Below are 5,657 nucleotides of genomic sequence, written 5' to 3'. Positions count from 1 at the left end.
CCAGGCAGTGACGATTTTTCCTTCAAAACTTTTATGGTAGTATTTAAACGGAATTTCTCTGAGACATGGTTGCAGTAAGAGGTTGTTGTCAGATTAACATAAATGCAGGATCGATTTAAGACATTGACCAAATGACCAATGTCATCATTTTTCTGTTTGTAGACAGGGCTTTTTTCACCCCACTTCTTTTTACATTTTTAAATATTCTAAGTACATTGGTTTAACCTCAGATTTACCTTCTGCTCCCTGTGGTGTCGTATATTTATCAGTTTTGATGGTGACTGTCATGTATGGTCATGTCCACTGGAGTGTGAGCTTAATCATGTAAATTGTTTGTCATGCAATCCTAAAAATGGAAATTGTTGGCTACAGGGTTGCACACACATTAATTCACGATGTCCAGCTACCACGCACGTGGGTGGGTGGGTGTGCGCGTGCATGCGTGGGCGTGTGTGTGTGTGTGTGTGTGTGTGTGTGTGTGTGTGTGTGTGTGTGTCAGAGTGCCATCTGCTCTGGTGTTGAGACGGTTAAAGGCAAACAAAGGACACAATGCAAATAATGTAAATAGCCTTCTTCTTGGCTGTCTCTGTGACACAAGTCACTGTTATCTGCGGTGTGTGTGTGTGTGTGTGCGTGTGCTAGTGTAAAAGTGTGTGAAATATGGGTGTATGCTAATAAGAAGGCACATGGATATGTAGGTCACGTCAACCTATTTTCTGCAAGGCTTACACCCCCTTCCATGTAACATAAACACAAGTACTGAAGCACACAAGCACACATGCAAAACATACACACACACACACACACACACACACACACACAGAAATACAGTCACTGCAAAACTCAGAATACCTCCTTACTTCTTAAAACACCCGTTTTTAGTTTGAGCCACTTTGAGTAAAGCTGAGGTAGAAGGAAAAAGAGTGAGAGAGAGGGATGTTATATTCCTCACACACACACGCACACAGACACACACACATACACACACTCACCAGGATGCTTTTCTCATATAACCCAAAAAGTCCCGGTGAGCATCTTGCCGAGCCTCCACCTCAGTGTGGAGCCTGCGGTGGCATTCCCCAGGCATCCCATGGCGTTGGCTCGGTTTTGATTTTACTCTTCACAGTAGTGCACACTGAGACAAAAGCTTCAGTGTGCCGTCCCCGCTGCCTTCTTATAGACTTCAAGATTTTTTTTACAGTGCAATTTAAAGCAGGAGCAGGGTTCATGCAGGAGACAGGCTCCCGTGGGTCTATCCATTGAGATGTTTAAGTGCACGCAAAAGGGGGGAGGAGGGAGGAGAAGAGAACCAAACAATACCTCCATCCTACTCTCCTGACAACACAGGCAGCTCTAAATTCATCATCCCACTGTGGCTATTTTGGGAGCTTAAAAAATTAGGCAAACTTCATACAGAAGTGTCTCCTGATCTTCTTCTTCTGTGTTTGTCTCTGTCTCTCCCCCTCCCTCCCACCATCTCTATCTGCCAGTCGGCTGGTGTAGGTGTTAAGAACATTAAGAATGGCTGTTTACTTTCTGTGTGGTATTATTCATATCACTGAGCCCTCAGCCGCCCCCAACCCGCCTCTGTACACTGACAGGATCACAATCCAGCCTGCCCACCCACCGCTACACCCACCCGGCCCCCCCTACTGCATGACACACACCTCCAGCTATCGTGTCAGCGACTGTCCCCCCGGTGACCTCGTCTTTGCATCACACGCAGTTTAGCCAAGTTAGTCAAATGTACAAGCATCTGACAAGTCCTCTGGAACAAAACGCAGCTGACAACACATTAGTCTCACTCCATTGTCTCCATCAACCCGTCACTGCTTTTTTGTAAATACCAATCGCACCACTTGGTGCTTCCATACTGCTGTAATTGATTTGTGATGTTTTATTTGCAGGGGCTCAGACTGAAAAGATCACACATTTGGAAAAAATCCGACGTGTAAGCAGGAGACGGTGTTGACTCATAGTGATGACTCTGAGATAAAGTGAAATACTTAATGGCTGTAAAAGTTGCAGGTTTCATTTTCCGCCCTGTGTGATGGGTAGTTTCATCACCGAAGGCTTGTGTTGTGAAGCTTGGGGAGTGAATGATGTTCATAATGGCACCAGTTCTCTCTTGTAAGGCACAGAGGAGCAGACAACCGTCTATCCCTGACTCCCTGGTGTGACAACCCCCATTACCCGTCTGCTTAAACCCCATCCCCCCCCCGCCACACACACACACACACACACACACACACACACATGCACATAGGCCCTCAGGGCAGTGGGAGGTCACAGTGCTCCATGCCGCCTGGCAGTGGTGTACGAGGGCGCGTGGGAGATATGCAGCAGAGACACTGTGATGCAGAATGTATGCACGTGCTAGTGTGGGCACGCATGCTGGCAAGCGTGCTCATGTGCATGTTTTGGAACAGAGAATTAAAAAATGTGACAGAGAGGAGGGGGGAGGGAAATGAGGGGTGGTATTGGAGAGAGAGGTTGCTAAATGGAGAGTGGGGATGGGAGCAGAGGAGGTGGAGGAGTGACTTGGCACGGCATGCTTTTTTGCGGGTTCCACCGAGGCGTGTTTTTGGCATGGTGGCTGCCTTCACGCTGATGATGCAATTTCACCGCCTGCCTGCCAGTCGCAGGCGGTGCGTGTTCCTCTGCCATCGCCGGGGCCGGTCCTTATCAGAGTGTGACTGCGGTTCGCCATGGCCCTCCGGGTCCAGCTTAGGGGATCGGGGTACCGCAAAGCCTGTTACAGAAACAGCTAGCTGCCACTCTCACTTCTCACTCACTCGAGGGCCAGCTCTGGCCCGTCATCTTCCTCAGCACTGTCATGGTAATTTGACTCTACATCTGAGGAAGGCAAAGCCAATATATTGTGGTGTTGGGGAGGCAGAGGATGGCGGGTGGAGCATGGTGGATAATGGATAATGGAAGGAGAGAGTGAGCAGGCATAGGATGTAACCACATGTTTCAGTGTGGCTCTGTCGGGCTGGGCCTAGCTGTTTGTGGTTCCCATCTAAAACTAAGCAGGAAGCCACACTGGAAAAATCCAGAGCAATTCTTCCTCACAGTTATCACCCAGAAATAAAGGGGATCTGCTGGTGGAGACATTATAGCCGTGTTTGTCTCTGTATTGTATCAGCTGTGCCAGTCACAAAGGAAATTCCTCTGGTGAAAGCAATACCAATACTTTCACTGTGGTGGCCCATCTGGGGTCTTTCACTCTCTAACATGCAAAAGTTTTACTCAGAAAATCCTCCTTTTCTTTCCTGCTCCAAGTAACCGTCCCCTCCTCCTTCCTCTCTACGCCGTCCCTTCCTCTTCCATGTCTGAAAAGTATGATGGGATCACAGCTGTGGAATATGGTCGTCAACATGGCTCTCGCTTCCCTGACTGTGTGAGGATAGGGACCCTCACTCACACATAGAAAAATGTGTTGCCTTCCTGTGCGTGCGTGTGTGTGTGTGTGTGTGTGTGTCTGTGTCTGTGTGCCTGTGTGTGCGTACATGGGCAGGCGTGTGTTCATGCATGTGTGTGTTTATGCTGCGGTGGGGCTGTGCCACTTCCCACAGAAAGAAAACACATGAGAACATTACCACTGCCTGCCTCGCTCTTTCTCTCCTTCTCCTTCTCTCTCTCTGCCACCGCACTTCTCCCCATTCTCTCTTTCGCCCCCTCCCCTCTCTTCTTCTTCTTCTTCTTAAAGGTACAGGGACAAAGTAATCGTGCGGAGAATGAAAGTGGAGGAGGAAGACACAGTTATCAAAACACATGCTGCTCTCTGAACCTCATCAGACCATGTTTAAGTTTTGAATAAATCATTTAAACGACCACCAGCATGATTCACAGTCATGTTCTGTGTGTGTACGCAATATGCTGTATGTCAAGGCCCACACACACTGTGGAATAACAGCGATCTTAAAGGTTCATTGCATGTCACTCTCTGGAAGATGGGTCTAATAAATTGTTGGTTGCAATCTGTGTCAGACTGAATTTTAAGGCGTGTCAGATTTTGCAAGCACAGACACGTCATCAACTCATGTAATTCCTTTGTGCCACTCTCGTATTTTGGTTTGCACTTCAATTCAAAGATGGCACTTAAACACTGTCATGTTGGCCAGTGTATTCTGCATGATTTTATGTCATATTCTTGTCACATTGTAAGAATCTGGTCATGTCTTGGCCATGTCGTCAGTTGCCAAAGCTCAAAGTTGGCGGCCTCACAGCGAGTATAGCCCTGTTTCCACCAAGCAGTCCAGTACAATACAGTTTTATTCAGTTTGGTGCCATTTTCCGTTTCCACTGTGAAAAGTTGTGAATGGTACCAATGGAACTGTTCTGCACTGTCCCCATTTTTGGTCCCCCCTCTGTTGGGGTACCTAGCACACAGACCTGGTACTAAAAGGTGGAGCTGTGAACACTGCAGTCTGTTGATTGGTCAGTAGAGGACGGTCACTCTTCTCAGGGCTGAGTTGTGTCTGGTTTTGAAGCTCATGTAACCACTGTTCATACTGTGGAGAGTTTTATTAGTAAACTGTTACTATAAAATGAAAGGATGTTTTGCTGCCTCTCACAGCAGCTGGAGTCTGAGAAGAATAATTCACTGGGCCGACTGCCGGCGACTTTTAAGGTGGGACGTTAACTTGTTATGTTAGTTCATGAGTTGACGACTTGAATCCATCAGCACACCTAAAATTTCACTGTGACAACTTTGACCATTACTTTAGTTTTCATTGTCTCTCTTGAATGACATACACTTTTAGTAATGAGTGGATCTTTAAGCATTTAAAAATATATATTAATTTCGACTGGATTATGTGAACTGCATATCCCAGTCCTCACTCAGAGACAAAAAGCATCGCGGAGCGTCGTTCCTGTGGGCTTCGGCAACACTAAACCCCTGAGCTTGCCTGAGAAGGACTAATGCATAAGAGAGATACTCTCACTGTAGCATGTTTTATTTTGTTCTGAAAATGTCTGCAAGCAACCCTGTTCTGTGGACAGTAAACGCAGTGCAGACTGATAAAAGAAGAAATACAGTGTGTGTGCAACCCTGCCCACATGAAAGACTTCTGTTTGTGGTGCGGTGGAAAGGCCAAGGCCTAGGTACCATGTCTGAAGGGTTACTTTTGGTTCCAAAGGTACCATATCGAAAGTGTTTGGTGGAAACAGGGCATTAGTCGAGCTACGGTTATAGCTTGATTAGGCCATTTAATTGGACTACTGTCCTTGTCCCAGTATACAAGAACAGGGAGGGAATCTATTCATTGAGCCCTCTGGGGCAAAATGTTATTTGTGATATTGGGCTTTATAAATAAAATCGATTGATTGATTGACCGAAGTATGTCTGACTCCACTACAATAGGTGGTGATATGCCCCCTTTCAGCTTGTTAGTATTGGACCTTTTTCTGGTTGACCTATTACCTTAAGAAGTAAGGAGGTGTTACGTTTTCCACCCATCTATGTATTTTAAAGCAACTGTGTCTCCTCGTCCATTCATAAATGTACAGCTCTGGATAGATATCGCTATTTTGTTACCGGCTTCCTCTTCTGTTACGCATTTAATGCTTTCAGAGTTGTGATGCCACAACTGGAAGCCAGCAGCGGAGTTAGTAACAGCACCGAATCGACGTTTGTTTAAAAAGTGTGA

Source organism: Epinephelus moara, chromosome 10 (assembly GCF_006386435.1).
Source record: "Epinephelus moara isolate mb chromosome 10, YSFRI_EMoa_1.0, whole genome shotgun sequence".
Lineage (NCBI taxonomy): Eukaryota > Metazoa > Chordata > Actinopteri > Perciformes > Serranidae > Epinephelus > Epinephelus moara.
Note: the sequence above shows the minus strand (reverse complement) of the source record.